This window comes from Cynocephalus volans, chromosome 5 (genome assembly GCF_027409185.1).
Source record: "Cynocephalus volans isolate mCynVol1 chromosome 5, mCynVol1.pri, whole genome shotgun sequence".
Lineage (NCBI taxonomy): Eukaryota > Metazoa > Chordata > Mammalia > Dermoptera > Cynocephalidae > Cynocephalus > Cynocephalus volans.
The window spans coordinates 22,435,427-22,453,284 of record NC_084464.1 but is presented as its reverse complement, the minus strand read 5'-3'; the positions used below and the strand labels follow the sequence as shown (position 1 = coordinate 22,453,284).

Here is a 17,858-nt window from a genome sequence, read left to right as displayed (position 1 = left end):
TACCATGCCTAAACTGCATTGTGGGTCTGGTGGTAAATACACTGAGCAGATCACATGATCGTACCTCTTCTTTTTTGCTTTGGCTTTGACCATGTGGTGAAGAACAGGACTTCGAAGCAACAGATTTCATCATAGGTTGTCTGGATTTCTTCCTGACCAGAATGATGCTGAAAGCTGACCTGCTCTGAGACAGGATCCAGACATTTGATAGTAAATTACCCCAAAAGAATTGCCCTAAAAAATGGTTCCATTTGATGACTTTTTGTTAAAATCAGATTTTATTTTTTTCTTAACTCAATTCAGAAATGTTAAATGTCCTGACAGTCTTGCTAATGAAAATAAATGGCTAAGAAATGTTTATTTGTAGTTTTTGTTTCTGCTGGCCTGAAAAGATCATACCTCTCTTTCACCTACTAAGAACCTGGGTTTTGTTCTCCCCAGTAAAGATTATAAGCAGAGCATATGGCTCGTGAATTAAGGTTAGAAAACATTATAGCTATAACCACATATCGACGCCACTACACCTGTGAGAATTCTGCATTTGTTTGTAAAATACAAGTTTCCCCAGGCTTGCAATGATTTTATAGTTTCTCAGTTGGTAGAGAACATGGCATTTACTGAAATTGACCTGAAGAACGTGTGATTTGTGCTGGGTCACACAGCTAATTAATGGCCTGCAGGAAGAGATGTTCCCAGGAGTCTTGATTCCGGACCAAGTGTTCCTCCAAAGGCCAACATGTCTGACAGAACAGAAAGTTTCTTTGCTTTTGTAAATTCACCATTAGCATCAGGAATAAAATATAGATGCAAATGTCTGCCTTGTTTAAACAATATGTCATTCCACCATCAAAATATTCTGACTGGATGCCTGTTAATTGACTCTCTCATCATATGATGCTGCCTAATTTTTATGACTATAACTAAAGTCCTAAGAAGCTCAGTGTATAACAACAGTGGGCATGTCCTTATTCAGTAATATCCACAAAATGTTAGGAGGGAGCTGAATACGTTTTGTAAATGCCAATAGCGTCTCTCCGCTACCTTGACCTGCAGCACCACTTTTCTTATCTAGGATGGAAAACACAGAACCAAGCTCTCCTCCAAACCCTCCATTCTGCACCTCCCCCCAAGCCCACCTCCAAAGCCATGGGAGACACTTGTCAGCCTCGGCCCTCTCTCCTGCTGGCTACAGCTCCACACTCCTTAGCAACACAGTGCTCCAGGAAGCCCCTAAAAATGAAATGGATTTGGCAAATGAAGGGAAAGTTGTTTAAACATCCTAGTACTAAGCCCCTTTGCTGACATCCTGATACTTACTCTTTTCTTCTTCATACCTCACCCTCTTTATCCAGAAAGGCAGTGAAGCATTTATTTTCATAGCTTGGTACTTTCTTAATTAGAGTGTACAGAAGCAAATTAACTATTTTTTGACATATAAATTTTACAAACAGCCACAATGGTACTATGTGACAATAGAATGTTGAGTTTCTAGGTTTCTTTTCCTCTGTCTATTGTTATGACTTCATTTCTTCTGCTACCGGTGGTCTGGCACCAACAGCCTCCTGTTCCCTCCATGTCTACCCCTCATCCTCCAAGTCTTTGCATCTAGTGTCCCATTTTATATGCTGAAAGCTATAAAGCGCTAGACTAAACTCACCAGGGGTGTACATGTAAAGTTAGTATCTGTAAAGCTGCACAGGCTCCAGGTGGAAAGAATGTGGGACTGCTGTGGTTGCAGCTCATAGTCCCTTTTGTTAAGATCTGGGTGTGGCTGGATTGTGACACCTAGCACCAAAGACTGGGGCAGATTAAATGGAACCACTTAGCTCTGCTTCTTTCCTGCCTATGTCTGTTACATTTCAAACATCAATTCCCCTGATGCAGGGGTTGGTTTTCTTTTTGTGATGTTAGGTGAAAGCAGCTCAGACCAGAGGCACAGCCGGTAAGTAGGTTGTTCCTAAAGTGTACAGAGTGACTACTGTGGACAAATCGAGTCTCCAACCTATTTTCAGAAGGAGAAGCCCAACTTTGGTAGAGTCAGGAGCTGGATGAAAGGGGTGGGGGACAGATAGGGGCTGGGGTGTGTGGCCTCAAGTGGAAGCAGAGTCCAGGTGTTGTAGAGAAGATCTCTCAGCAATCAGAGGACTTCAAGGGTGGAGGTCTGGTATGAAGGGGTTGTCTCTGAATGTTCACATTGGGCTCTATTTATTTTATCAGCTGAGCCTGTTTCCCAGTTAGTTTGGAATTCTGCTGTGATTTTCCCAAGTGTTGAGTAGGCCTCATGGAACATCTGTCAACACAAGTCCAACATTGCACCCTCCCCAGCACCTGACTAGGAGTAAGAGGTGGGTTGTCCTGTCCCGGGCTGGGTTGAGAACCCTCAGTCCTTCTGCACAGCTGTACCCCACTTTCCTCTGCTGAAGGTGAGCTCGTTATTGGGCTTGACTTTCCCTTCTTGGTTCCATTCTTGTTTAAAGTTAGGCTCCATTTCAAATTCATTAAAGAGTGTAATGACACAGCCACTCAAGACATCTCCCTGGAAAGTCATCAGAGCTGACCACGGCTGGTAAACGTGCTGACCTCCTGTCACTCCTCATCCAGCGTGAGGAAGCTCATCACCTCCTCCTCTTTGCTGGTTGTCACTAGATCCACGGACGTTCGCTGGTTTTACTGAGAAAATCCTGACAGTTATTGAGATTTTCCAGCCCTCTCCTGAGAACAGTCATGGACACAAGAATCACGTTGTCCGTCTTGTGAAAGTTGAGAACTTTGATTGTGGCTCCTAGAGATGGTTCTGGTGCCCTTTAAGAGTTGGTGTGGACGAGGAGACTGAAGCCTCTTTTATTGCCGTGAGTCAAGTCAGGGGCTCGTTTGGAAGTGTCTTCTGGAGGCATCCAGAGAGTTCTTTGCTTCCTGTTTTAGGCATCAAGGAAAATGTCAACAATATTGGGGAAGGTTCTGGAATGATTCTGAGTAGAAAATGGCTGTCTCCCTGGTGTGTGCACAGAGGGTGTCCTTGAGGCTCCCTCAGGTTGAGGGCATCCCGTACTCCAGGGCATCATGTGTTTGGCCTCATGGCAAGTACTTTGCTTCCATAGCCAGACGGACACCATGGACCATGTAGGACCAGCTACGACAGGCTGTGGTCACGGACCACTGGAAAGTGGTGAACTGGCTCATAGTGGAGTGAACAGCAATTCAGTGCTAGGATAGGATGCCCATCATTAGGGGGCAGGCACTGAATTTTAATCTTTTTAAATTAAAAAGATTATGTCTTCCAAGAACCCTCATCTGCAATTTTCAAGTGTCAACCAAGGCGAAAGGCCCCCATCCCTCCTCTCCACAGGCTATTTGCTCACTGCAGATGTTTCTTATTCCAGTCTTACCACAGCTGCCAGACAACAGAACAAAGAGCTTAGACAAGTAGGTCCTAGATACTTGGGTTGCCAAAGCCAGAATCGACTCCTCAGTGTGGTTTGCAATCTTGGCAAACCCTGTCTTATCTTAAAATGGAAAGTATATTCTTCAGGAAGAGAAAGATAAATGATAAAACAGAGAGGATCTCAGGGAAGCATTGTTCTTAGACACCCACCCCGGCCCCTTGTGCTCAGGAGGTAGAATGTTGTCTTCTGCACGAGTCCAGCTCCGGCCCAACAGGCCCCTCTCTCCAGGGCTCCAAGCCCTTCCCTTCCCAGATGTCCATGCTGGGGAGAAGCAGTTCTTGCTGAGCAGGGATGTGCAGCAATACACTTCACAAAGACACGAGGTAATTACTGGCCAGAGCTCTGCATTTTGACAGACTTTTCTCTTCCCGGACTGAACATCTGGATGTGGCTGCTCCTCTTTACCTTCCAGCTCCCTGGAGCTGCAGCCCTCAGGCCCTACTCGACCCTCCCCTGTGCTTCACATGGGGACAAGCGTCCAGGGCAGCACAAGTGGCAGCCCCCCACTGTGCTGGGCATTTTTTACTTCAATGCAGGTGGCAGCATGGGGCAGCCACACCTGGAGGCAGCAGGAGCTGTACTGGAACGATGCTGTGTCACTGCAGCCCTGTCACTGTGGAGAAGTCCTTCCTCAGTGTGATCTTAGGGCTCCTTTTTTATAATGCTGGGGACACCCAGTGATGGCCACCTCCTCCCAGGCTGGTCTGAGTGTGATCACATGGTGCAGAGCAGGCTGGGAGCTACCAAGGACTGTGCAGAGGAAGCAGTACTTTGACTGAAGAAGTTGGCCTGGCAAGTGGTGCAAAGGGTCCTGGCCTTGGATACAGGACACCATGGTGGAGAAACTGCTGATGGCACAGGCATGTGCGCTCAGCATGCCTGAGTTCACCTGACACTGGGGCAGCAGGTCCTCTGCAGGCCTACAGCACCTTCTCCCCAGACAGGTGCACACACACACACACACACACACACATACATACATACACACACATCTCTGCACACCCACACCTATGTGCATACCCACACCACTGAAGTTAACACCTACAAACACACAACCCTGCACACACACACACACCTAAAGACACAAACCTCCACATGCCTCCACACACTCACACCTGCAGGCACACGCCTGCACACACACATGTGCACACACACACACACACACACACACGTGCCTGCACACAGGGAAAGAACAGGAAAGAGGAACACCACAGTGGACACCCACTGGGCATCTGGGTGGAAGGACTGTGTTTTTAATGTTATTCTTCATTCATATTGAACTACTGATTTACTTATAATCATTATTGTCTTTGTAATATGTGCCTACAAAAATTGAAACCGGGTAATGTACTTTACTTAGTAGGTGAGTGTTTAGTGGATAGTATTTAATGTGATGTTAATGTTTATATAAACAAACTAATGTGCATATTAAAAATATTCACATATCACTTAAAGGAGAATAAAAGGTTTTGAAAGTCCCACCCAGCAGAGCTGCTCCTCATTCATGGCTTGGTCACATCTCCCAGCCTGTCTCTCCCATTTGACTTCCTCTGTCCTGTGTCTGTCTGTCTCACTCTCTCACCTAAACAGTCATTTACATACAGGTGTGTATGCATGTTGACAACACATAGATGTTTTTCAACATGAGACCCTCAATACAGACTGGCCTACATGACATGTTTACATGACAATTTCTGTGTGCAGCTCAGCAGCTTCTCAATTTAACACCCAGCCCCTCTACAAGATGTTAGAGATGTGGCCAGCCCCTTCCTACCTCCACCAGTGCTGTGATGAAGACACTTCAACAGAAATCTTGAAAACCTGGGCCGCTGTGGTTGTGGAATAACCTCCCCAGATTACAGCAACTTGGCAGATGGACACGTGTGTTCACTTTGATAGAAGTTGCTGAGTGGTTCCTGAGATGGGGTATCTGCGCACATGTCTCCCAGGACATCCGCTGGGACCTCTTCTCCCACATTCTCACCAGAGCTGGTCATCACCAGACATAAAGACCTGCCCATCTGATGGGGCAATGACATCTCGATAATGTGTAAATTGTTGTGTGTCATCATAAGGGATGTCGTGGATGTCTGACATTTACTGGCCATATGAATTGCTTCCCTTTGGAACTGCAGGAATATATCCTTTGTCCCCTTAAAAACATGGATAAATGAAAACTCTTTGTACCACTAGGATGCATATTACCCTTTCTCTGCCCATGAAGAATTTTCCAATCTGGGATTTGTCTTTTAAGCTTTTGATATTATTCTTGTTTTGTTTTGACCAGGAAAAGTCAGTCTTTTCCTCTGTGGTGTCTGGCTCTCCAGTCATTCAAAAGTAGTTCCTATTTCAAGATTATGAGAATAATATCTATCAGGGCTCTGTTTTCTATGTATAGTCTTTGATTTTTTCTGTAATTTTCCTCTTACTAAAAACATAAAATAAAAATTTATCAGTTCCTTCTCATATTATGTGGCCAGACAGAAAAGGCCACATAACATATAACTGTACTGATAGGAACAATCCACGATAGGTAAATTCACACACAGAGAAAATGGAGTGGTTGTCAGGGACTAGGAGAGGCGGGATGGGGAGTGACAGCTTAATGGCTGCAGAGTTGATGAAGCTGTCCTGTCACTAGACAGAGGTGAGGGTTGCACCACATGAGAAATGTACTTCATGCCACTGAATGGTAATTTTAAAAATATTAAAACACTTTATTTTATACAAGGGATATAAGTGAAGAGGAAAGATGATAAAATTTGAGGAGAGGCAGGACAAAGACAAAAATGAGGACAAGCACAGTGGCAGGGAAGGGGAAGGACAGCTCTGGAGTGGGGACTGGTGAGGGTGTTTGTGGGAGCTCTGGAGCCAGGGCTCGCCTGGATGCTGGTGTTTCTTCTACTCTGGCTTGGGCTCTGGATCTTGCTCAGGCTCTGGCTCTTCCTTGGGCTCTGGCTCTAGCTCAGGATCTTGCTCGTGCTCCAGTTCTAGCTCTGGATTGTCCTCTGGATCTTTCTCCTGCTCTTTCTCTGGCTTGGGCTCTGGCTCTTGCTCTGAGTTAGACTCTGGCTCTTGCTCTGTATCTAGATTTAGCTTTTGCTCTGGCTCTGGCTTGGGCTCTGGATCTTGCTCAGGCTCTGGCTCTGGTAGTGGAGGTGGAGCTGGAGCTGGAGCTGAAGATGTCTTTAGCCCTTGGGACAGTTGTTCAGCCTGGGCAGAAGCTGGGACTGGAGGGACATCAATTGAAAATATCAATATGAGTTTCTATGTCTCTTCCAATGACACTGTCTTTCTGAGAAGCCCAAGTCCAGAGACCCAGCCTCAGGAAGTCTTCCCATACTGCAGAACACTGAATGATTGTTCTGATTACTCAGTGCCCCTGTCCCCAGCCTGCTTCTAGAAACTCTCCTCTGTGTGGCCTGGCCCAGCCCCCTCCCCAAACCCTCACAGGCACCCACCCTCTTCCTCCTCACCCTCAGTCTCCGCCTCACTGGGCTCCAGGTGCTCCAGCTTCTCCAGCTGGGCCAGAAGAAGATCAGCCTTGCGCTCCACCTCTGAGCCTGGCAGATTAATGTGTACATATGCCAACAGAAACTTCAAAGAAGGAAAATCAGGAGCCTCGTAGAAGTCAATGGAATAAAATTCCAGCCAGATCTTTAGGATGGAGGACATGGCGCTGGGGGGAGACAGGTGGGCTGCAGAATCAGAGGCCTGGCCTATCCCTCTATGCTGCCCTCCCAGGGCTCCCCTCAGTGAGCTGCCGTCTTGTACCCTCTGCCCCTGCCTGTCCATAGACCAGCCCCTCCAATGTCCAGTATGACAGCCCTGGCAGAGATGGGCCTGGCAACCAAGGAGGGGCTGGCAAAAGCCTCCGTGGGGGGAGCCTTCAATTTCCCTGCAGGGAAATCCTGAGCCCTCAGCCCTGTAGCAGGAATCATAAGATGTGTGGGAGCCAGAGATCTGCCAGCTCCCCCATCTACAGGCTCCCATACACCACACACAGTTCTGTGGAGATGGGAGCCCTTCCATCAGCACCCAAACCCCACTTACCATTTTAGCTGCTCCAGGGGTCCACCATCCCCGTGATAAGCCGAAATGATGCTTTTGTATCTAGAGGAGACCAGGGCACTGTCACATCTACCATATGGTGGCACTACCTGCTCCTCACGTATATTGTGGTTGTCTGACCTCCGACTAGAATGGAAACCCAGGAGGGCAGGGAATATAGTGTCCTCGGTTCTTTGGAATATAGTCAGTGCCCAGAAAGTCACTGCACATAGTGTGACTTCAAATATGTTTGTTGAAGGAATGAACCCCAACCGACTCCTCCCAAGATATCTGGGTGCACCTGAAGCCCCTCTGCCAGCCCCCGGTCCCCCTGCTTTGAATACACCCAGAAGCCTACAGATAGGATCTCAAATGTGAAAACAGTGAAGCCCAAGTCAACGAGGTCAGTGAGGGTGTGACAGAGACTTCCTCGTGGTGGGGCAGGAATCCTGAGTGAGGACGACCGTGGCCCCTCCAGCAGACCTTTCCACAGGGCTGGACTCAGGAGCAGCACTTTCCATGGGGGACCCACTGAAGTTTGTTCCTGTTACCACTCACTGAACACAGGTGGAAACTGAGGCTCAGAGGGGTGTGGTGACAGTCCCAAGACTCACAGCTGGGAGGCGGCTGAGTGACACTGTGTGATCGAGGGACAGAGTGCTCACCTGAGGAAAAGCAGATCCAGCGCCTGCTGGGGAGTGGCGAAGTTTCTGTAGTTTAGCAGAAACGTGTGCACATAGGAGTCATTGCCACGCATGACAGTGGGCACCAGGTACTCCACCCACTTTTGCAGGGTGCCTGCTGGGACAGGCCATAACATGTGGATGGCATCTGGGCTCCGGGAAGACTTCTCTTCACTCTATGTCAGGACAGGGAAGAGATGCACAGTGACAGCACCGTGAACACCCTGGACGGAAGGGGCCGGAGGCCAGTCTTAACCCCAGGGAGGACATGAGAAGTGAGCCTGAGGGCCCAGGGTTAATGTACAGGGTGGTGGTTGCCACCCCGGCGGTCCCCTTTCACCCTCTAGCCAGGACATGAGGTGTGAACGCACCAGGACCAGCAGGTTTATAAACACCCCACCCTCTGCCTCTGCCCAGGGAGGTTGTCCCATGTCCCCATTCCGCCACACTCAGGAGGAGGGTGTGCGGTCACCCAGGGAGGCTCACAGTGCTGGCCTAGCCTGGCCCGCCCTCCCCTGGGACACCTGAAATTACCTTCGGGGACCTCCTGCCAAACGGCCACCGGAGTCCAGGGCGAGGGCTGACCCAGCGCCGGAAGCAGCGGACAAGCCTCTCAGCACAGGGCTGCCTGGGGCTACCGCCCCGGGACCTCGGGATACAGCAGAACATCTCACTCTGCCTGTGGCCAAGTGAGCTGGGGAAGGGGCTGTGTATAGAATGTGGGTGCCAGGTTACCGAGTTCCGAGTTCTGTTGGGGGGTCTCTCATCAAGGAAGTGAGGTCACTTCCTGGTACCTCATTTCCTGAACCCCTCCTCTGTGTACAAGACTGCAAGTGCCCCTCTGGGTACCTGACTGCTGACCCTCCTTCCCCATGACCTCTCTCTATTGCCCACATTTCCACCAACACTGCCTGATCGCACCCCTGTGCAAGGCCTGGGTGCAGCCAGCATCACAGCTTGGAGGAGATACATGTAGGTTCAGCCCCAGCACCTCCTTCTTATCACTTATGTGACCCTGGACAAGCCACGGTGATTCTCAGGACCTCCCCAGTCTCCCTTTCGGCACAGTCGTGATCATTCTAGCATCTCCTTCCTAAGGATGTCATCAGGGATGTGTGAGCAAACATCCCTGAAACCTATGATCGGTGTCACATGTAGGTAACGAACAAAACTAGAGATAAAAATCCATGATGGTGTGGAAGGTAGCATGGAATACGACTGACCGGTCTGGTTTCTGCCACTGTGGTTAACATAAAATGTTTGATATTTACTAAAGAAATCTGTTTACCTTCATAACTGTATAATAGGGTCATTAAAGACAATAGATACTGTAGTTTAAAAGTAATAAAATTTAAAACAAAGTGTATTTAATTTAAAATTGAATTGCCAGCAAACGGGTGTCCTAATGAACACTTGTGTCAACATAAGCTCTAACCAAATTAAGAGACATCATTTGTATCACAGGAAACTAAATCAGCAGTGAGACCCCAAAAGGCACTTCCTCTGGTGGGGATACAGTCATTGTCACAGATGACCTGGCTGATGGAATTAAGTCAGGACAAGTGAGATTCAAGATTCTTCTTAACTTAAATGAATATGGAAAAGCAGGCGAATGCTGTCAAGATTTGAGAAGTTGGAAAAAAAAAAAAAGAGTCAACAATAAAAAGGAACCTCCAATGAAGTCAGCAAGTTAAAAGGAAGAAAAGAGTCTGGGGAGCATTTTGAGGGTAGAAATAGATCTTGATCTCTGGTCATTGCATTAAAAAATAAGAACGTTTATGTCCTATCAGCTATCCATCTATTTAAATGAATTTTTTTTTTCTCAAAGTTTCTCTACCAATTTATAATATAGAAGCTGGGGTGGTGATAGAAAATGAAGTGGCAAAAAGTCTTATCACATGTTTGATCTGGTCATTTCTGAAACAAGTGACATTTTAATTGTTGGGAGATCAGTAGCTCATATAGTGAGTTGTATTTTATGGGGCCACACTTCAAAAGCCACTCACCTCTGTGAATTTAATCAGCCAGAGCATCTGTAATATGGTGTCCATCTAACTCCTAGTTAATCTGACAAAATGTTTAAGGAAAACATCAAATTGTGTTGTGGTTCCAAAGGCAAACCTTTTCATTATACCTTGTTGTCAATTTCTCTTTTATCTTCCCTCATTCTCGTGAGTGCTGTAGAGCTCTAAGTCAGCACTTCATTGCAGACCTAAATGTCTGTAAAAAGGACAACAGAGCCAAGCCTGGTACCCACAGAAGTAACTAAGGACTTGAAGGGAGCAGCAGGATCTTGCTGCAAGGTAAGGCTCTTGCATCTGGCTTCTCCTCTGATGTAAAATGTTAAATGATGACATCAATTGTATTGACCCACTTGCCAGGTGGGGTTTTTCTCCTGTGGGACTCTTGAGAGAAACAGTTTTAGCGGGTCTTAATAAATAATTCTGTCAAGAATCCAATGCCAAAATAGGATGGTTAAAAACTCTCAATGCAAAGCTGCTGGAATTTCTCAAAACAGAGTGTCAGCAGGACCAGTCTCAGTCCCCAGCAGACAATGAGGCAGCCTGCACCGTGCAAATGAGACCAGGCTTGAGATGGGATGAATCTATCTTCTTTTCCTACTTGTCTGACACTCGCTTTGAGGAAGGTTGTAAATGCAAGAGAGACTGTGGTATACTTCCTCAGACTGGCATTTCTGCCCCTAGTCACCATTCGATTATCTTCCAAATTGCTGTGTTTCAGAGAGAGAAAGATTTTTTATGGCTTGCTGAAACAACCACAAGAGCCAGCGAAGAGATGGCTAAGCGGCCAAGCATAGTAATTCCATTGGTAAATGACAAAATCTTTGTGTGTATGACATTTCCAAAATTACTACAAGAGATGAATCTAAAATACAAAATGTCAGAGGATGAAGAAGTACATCGAGGACATTTTCAGGGAGAGGGAAGAGAACCACTAAGAGATGAGGTCACAAAAATATACATAGTGTTAAAAACTGCATCAAGTCTGTCGGGAAAGGCAAAGGCTGGCGATAGCTCCAATGATAAAATGTGTTTTTGTTCCTGCCAAACAGAACCAAAAGTATCTTGGACTAGTTGATATAGCAACCCCAAATTTTCTTCCCCTGTGTCAGAAACAAATGAACAAAAAATAATTACCTCCTGCCACAGTCAAGGAAAATTTACTCTTTCGCAGCTTGACAAAATGTCACTGAATTACATCCATCCCTTGCTTTCACCTAGCAAAATTCTGGCTCCCCAAAGGAATATGCTAGGCTATTTCGTATTCAGTGAATATAAGAAAAGTACAAAATTTAGGATGAAAACAAAAACAAGAAAAGCACCAAAATATAGAAAACTTGACAGGAAAGAGAAGTCATCTGAGGCGTTTTGCTTTCAGAATAAAAATGCTGTTGCTCAAAGTCTGCTCATTCCACTGGGCGCTACCCAGTAGCATCAAGCTTTCCCACTAAGCACACAATTCTGCTGCCGGTCACTCTCCTGGCAGTTAGCGGGAGACTGACAGGTAAAAAAGCAAATTTTCAAGCAATGCAATTCTGTAATAAAAAAATACACTCACAAAAACTCACATAAATGTGCATTGTGTATGTAATTGATATGGGGACATTTAAGATATTTATTTCATTCCATTTACAATACAAGTCTAACATAGGTGCATCTCTATACTTACACTGTGAGTGGGAGAAGTTGGCTTCCATAAAAAAGAGAGAGATGATCATTGCCTTGGACTGGGTGTCTCCCCAAAACTTGACCACCACTGTGACAGTGTTGAAGAAGTTAGGAAATCCTATTATGGTCATTGAAAGTTGGGGCCTTGAAGACGTGACTAGATTGCAGGACCATGCCATAGTGAATGGATTAAAAATGGTGGCCATGGGCATGTCTCGGAGGGCTTTAAAAGGAGAGTGAATGAGGTTAGTCTCCCTCTGTTTCTCTGCTTCCACCATCTTGCAATGTGAGACCCCTGGGTCACTGTCACCACTTGTATTCCTTGGACTTCAGACATCCCAGCCTCTGAAGAATAAGCAATAAATTTTGTTTTCTTTATAAATCACCCAGTTTCAAGTATTTATGTTATAAGCAACGGAAACAGACTAAGACAGTCATCTACTCCTGTACAAAAAGAACTGAAAGTCATACAAGGCCCCATTCATTGAGAAGCCCCAAGTCTGCAGAGGAAATGCCCACTTTACACATCTGTAAGCCTACGCTGCTAACAGATTTCTGAATGAGGGCACAATGTTATAGCATCAAGGGTGACTTACCTTTGACATCAGGCTGGGCCAGGAGACAAACTCCTGAAGGTTAAGGTGAAAGAGTTGCTTATAGGTGTTTGAGAAGTCTCCTGAGGGAGTAGGGCCAAAGGTGTATCACTCCAGACATCGCAGTACCATTTCCAGATACTATCCCTTAGATCTTGCTCCAAATAATTCCCCATCTTGACATCGGTTTTTCTCAACTGTAAGGTGAAGGGGGTCAGACACAATGAGTTAACTGACAAGTCTAAGGCTCAGTCCCCTCATGGAAAATAAGGTAGTAATAATTCCCTTGTTTGGGTCACTGTGAGAATCTTGTTAAGGCAAATTAAATTATGGACTCAAGACTTAGGCTCATAACTTTTGAGCATCTTTTTGAAAGATTTTGAGTAATTCCTTGGTAAAGGCATTTGGAACATATTGATTTCTGACATTTATCCTGGAAATATTTCAGATGGAAAACATTGCCTCCTTTGTTGATAGTATTCAGCAATAGCCAATAGGCTTAATTCTTTGTAAAAAATGTGCCAAAAAATATGCCTTTTGACTCATGGTTCTGGCAGGTGATGAACTAAGTTAAGAGTTCGTGTTATCTCACTCCACCATCCTGCCAGAACCAGGAGTCAAAGGCATATTTTATTTTTAGAATTTGTTCTATAGACACCTGGGAATCTAGGTAAGATATGAGCAAAAGGTGTTTCCATGCATAAACACTCAAGAACAAAAGGCACCTTCTTGAGTACCAGAAATAAAGACAAGATTAGAAACCAGAGAGGGAAGTGGGTAACCTGAGGCTGTGGCTACCAAGGAGAGGGGAGAACAGACTCTCAATCTCATTGATCTAAAGGTTTGGATTTTTAGTGGCCATTCAGGATATGAATGAGGCCTTGGGACCAGCAGGTATAGAGTGTTGAAAGACAGTCTCCTGCATAAATGTAGGATACTCAAAGTGTGTCTAAAAGGCATAGACTACACACAAAAATTCTGTCCATTAGATAAAGATAAAAGATGGAGATAAAAATCTCTATTAGAGAACTAATAAGAAATTTATCTTCCTCCAAATTCTGTTCAAAATTGTAAATCTCCTAAAAATCTTCAATAGAATTCCTATGATGTAAAAAAATGTATAGTAGTTGAAATTAAAAATTCAAAAGGTATATTACACAAAGATTAGACCCTCTGAATAGAAAACTAATGAACTAGAAGCCAGATCTGAGGAAACTTCTTAGACTGCAGCACTAATAGATAAAAAGATGGAAAAAGTGAAGTGACTTGAACAGGCATAGAAGAGGAGGTCTAACACACCTCTTATACAATTTCCAGAAGTGCAGAATAGAGGGAAGGAGAGAAAGACATTACGTGAAGAGATAACAGCTATGAATCTCTCAGACGCATTGGAAGATGTGAACGCTCAGATTAAGGGAACAGAAATTCTGAGCAGAACAAAGTTAGACTAATGCACGTGGACACAGTATAATGCTACTGCAGACAGAGTCAGCAGAGGACTGAAGACAATTGAACAACACATTCAAAATTCTGAGAGAAAATTAATAAAACATATTACTCAACCAATCTATCATTCAAGAGTTGGGGCTGGGGTGTTGCAATTGAATAGAAACATTATTTGACTAAGAATATTGTTATTAGTTTCCTAGGACTTCCATAAGAAAGTACCACAAACATAGTGGCTTAAAACAACAGAAATTTGTGGTCTCAGTTCTAGAGGCGGGAAGGTCCAAATCGAGGTGTTGGGGCAGCAGGCTCCCTCTGACGGTGCGGGGGTCTGTGCCTTTCTCCCGGCTTCCGGTAGCGCCAGGGGTTCCTTGTCCTGTACACGCTCCCTCCAATCCTCATCTCCACGTGGTGTTCTTCTTGTGTGTCTTCATGTCACCTTCCCTCTGTGTGTGTCTGTCTCTGTCTCCAAATTTCCAAACACTGGTCATACTGGATTAGGGCCCATACTGATAACCTCATCTTAATTTAGTTAAATCTTAAAAAAAAAAAAAAAAAAAAAAAACAAAGGTCGCGCGCGGGGCTTGGGGCGGTGCTGTGCAGCCGAGGCCGCAGCCAGCTCGATGCCGCGACTGTGCAACGAGTGCAGCGCGGCGGGAGCCAGCAGCCCCAGCGACCCCGGAGCAGCAGCAGCAGCCACAGGGACCCCGGAGTAGCAGCAGCAGCCACAACGACCCCGGAGCAGCAGCAGCAGCAGCAGCCACAGCGACCCCGGAGCAGAAGTAGCAGCAGCAGCAGCCACAGCGACCTCGGAGCAGCAGCAGCAGCCACAGCGACCCCAGAGCAGCAGCAGCAGCCACAGCGACCCCGGAGCAGCAGCAGCCGTCCCAGCGACCCCGGAGCAGCAGCAGCCGCCACAGCGACCCCGGAGCAGCAGCAGCAGCCGCCACAGCGACCCCGGAGCAGCAGCAGCAGCCGCCGCCGCAGCGACCCCGGAGCAGCAGCAGCCGCCGCAGCGACCCCGGAGCAGAAGCAGCAACAGCAGCGACCCCGGAGCAGAAGCAGCCGCCGCCGCCGCCGCCGCCCGCGGAGCACAGCCCAGCCGGCCAAGGCGTTGTCGATGCCGCTGAACAGAGGGAAGGAGGAGGACAAAGAGCCCCTCCTCGAGCTCTTCGTCAAGGCTGGCAGTGATGTGGAAAGCGTAGGAAAACGCCCCTTTTCCCAGAGGCTCTTCATGATTCTTTGGCTCAAAGGAGTTGTATTTAGTGTCACAACCATTGACCTGAAAAGGAAGTCTGCAGACCTGCAGAACTCGGCTCCTGGGACCCACCCGCCATTTATAACTTAACAATGAAGTCAAAACGGATGTCAATAAGATCGAGGAATTTCTTGAAGATGTCTCATGCCCTCCCAAGTACTTAACGCTTTCACCAGAACACCCCGCATCAAATACTGCTGGAATGGACATCTTTGCCAAATTCTCTGCATCTATCAGGAATTCAAGGCCAGAGGCTAACGAAGCACTGGAGAGGGGTCTCTTGAAAACACTGCGGAAACTGGATGAATATCTGAATTCTCCCCACCTGATGAACTTGATGAGACTACTAGGGAGGAGTTTTCTGCACGTAAATTTCTGGACGGCAATGAAATGACATTAGCTGATGGCAACCTGCTGCCCAAACTGCACATTGTCAAGGTGGTGGCCAAAAAATATCGCAACTTTGATATCCCAAAAGGAATGAGTGGCATCTGGAGATACTTAACTAAGGCTTATAGTAGGGATGAGTTCACCAATACCTGTCCCAGTGGTCAGGAGGTTGAAATAGCATATAGTGATGTAGCCAAAAGACTTACCAAGTAAAATAGCACTTACGAGAGAGCTATCTTTCTGTCTTCCCCTCAGAATATGCTTTTCCTAACAGACTGCTCTTATTCCTATAAAGGAGAAATTGTATTTTGCATGAACATGCAGTTATTCAAGATTTGGGCCAAGGATAGACAAGGTATAGCAGTTAACTTAAAATGTACACTCCTAAGCAGTATTATTGTAAAATCCTTTTACCCTGCCTACCTCCCATATCCTCGTCCCCTCTCATTTGGAGACCCTCCAACACAAACTTCACTGCAGAGGTAGTTTGCCATCTCTCTGGAGACCTCGCCCTTGTGTGCATTCACTGTGTATAGAAGGCAGAACTTTTGAGGTGCAATGTTTAACTGTTAAAATAGTAGCCATGACTTCATCAGTCACCCCCAAACTGGTGCATAATGCATGGTACAAGGAATACTTATGGGTTTTTTTTTTGAAATTTTGTAATATTTAGTAAGAGTATATGAAAGGATTGCTACTGTATCAGAAATAGTCTATCCTGGGTGTATACTAAGGGATATTACCACCAGAGAAGAGCCTTCTACAAAAAGTCACTACAGATTTCGCTATTTTGCTTTGTAGATAGATTTTTACTTTTGCCTAAAAGCATTTATCCACACCAATTGTAACACCTGACACTATGTAGAAGCTAAAAGTTTAGAGGGAGGGGTGTATTCTCAAGTTCTTTCTCAAGCATTTTATCCTTACAAGAGAAACTGATAGGTACCTGATACTCTGTCTAAATGTATTGCGTGTTACGTGTATTTTGCCCAGTGCCATTCATTTGGAACATTATTGCTTTCTTTCCTCATTTTAAAAAGCTCCTTTTTAGGTAAGCATACACCTTGCTGTTTATACATCTTTGGAGCAACACTACATAAACTGATATTTACTTGATTTAGCTCTAGCAGTACAGTGTTTAGTAATGTAGAAGTTAACACATACAGAAATTAACCTATGGAATGTAGGGTGGGTTTCTCAAAATATCAAGTAAAATTTTGTTTCTAAAGCATGTTTAATGTAGATGACCCAAAGAATACATTGTCCAGGTGGCCAACTTTCCCATTCCATCCCCATTTACTGTTAAGACTTTGTGTAGAGGATTGTTCACTCCTTGTGGAGTAAATTATAGTTGTGTTATGGTGAGTGCATATTAACAGTTTTGCCTGATCTCAATTACTGCGCTTCCTCAAGTTAAATTTTCTACAGCCACATTGGAGAATATAACCCTGCATGGTTTTTTTGTTTTGTTTTGTTTTTGAAATCAAAGTCCCAAACCAGGAATTATTTGTGCTCTAACAGGGGAGAATGAACTTGGTGATTAAAAAATAAAAGTTTTGAGATGGGGAGCAATAATCAGCTACAATGTATATCGACAAAATAAAATTTAAGAAAAAATAAAATAAATAAAATAAAATAAAATTAAAAAAACAAACAAACAAAAACAAACAAACAAACAAAAAAAACAGTGATTCCAGCTGGAGATTATCTGCAGCTGTCAGGAAAGCAAAAAAATAAAAATAAAATAAAATAAAATAAAATAAAAAATAATAAAATAAAAGTTTTCTATGTATGTAATTCATTTTTAAAAGACGAACAAATGGACTTTCTAAGTACTAAAAGAACTGTGGTTGTGACTCTAATACATTTTGGGTAATTTTTTATACCTAACTCGTTTAAGAAGTGTCGTTTCTCATAGGCTGATTAGGCTGTTTTTTGAAAGTTTAAGTATATTGCTTTAAAATGGCAGTATTTTCCCCCCTTTGATATGGTAGCATTTAGTAAGCACTGGCTTTGTGGAAGCAGCCTGACTTTTATCAGCATACTGCATTTTTTACCTATCAGTAACTAGCTTAGGATAGAAACATAAGAAAAACTCTATGTTGTATCCATTTGGCTCAGGGAGATTCCTTTCCCTTACCTTTTCTAGAACTCCTTATTGCTGATCTAGAGTTTGAGCACCCATGTTTTTGTAATTAAATGTTGGGTGATGATGTGTCTGGTTCCAGGAAGAAGCACCCGCTAGTTATCTACTGACAGATTGTGTTGCAGTAGCTTCAGGGGGTGCAAGTGTCCTGTCTGCACTG

General features: G+C 45.1%; 1 pseudogene; it reads left to right on the top strand.

Annotated features, from left to right (window-relative positions):
- The first annotated feature begins 14,527 nt into the window (after window positions 1–14,527).
- LOC134378914 (chloride intracellular channel protein 4-like) lies at window positions 14,528–15,765 on the top strand (annotated as a pseudogene).
- Window positions 15,766–17,858: the final 2,093 nt, after the last annotated feature.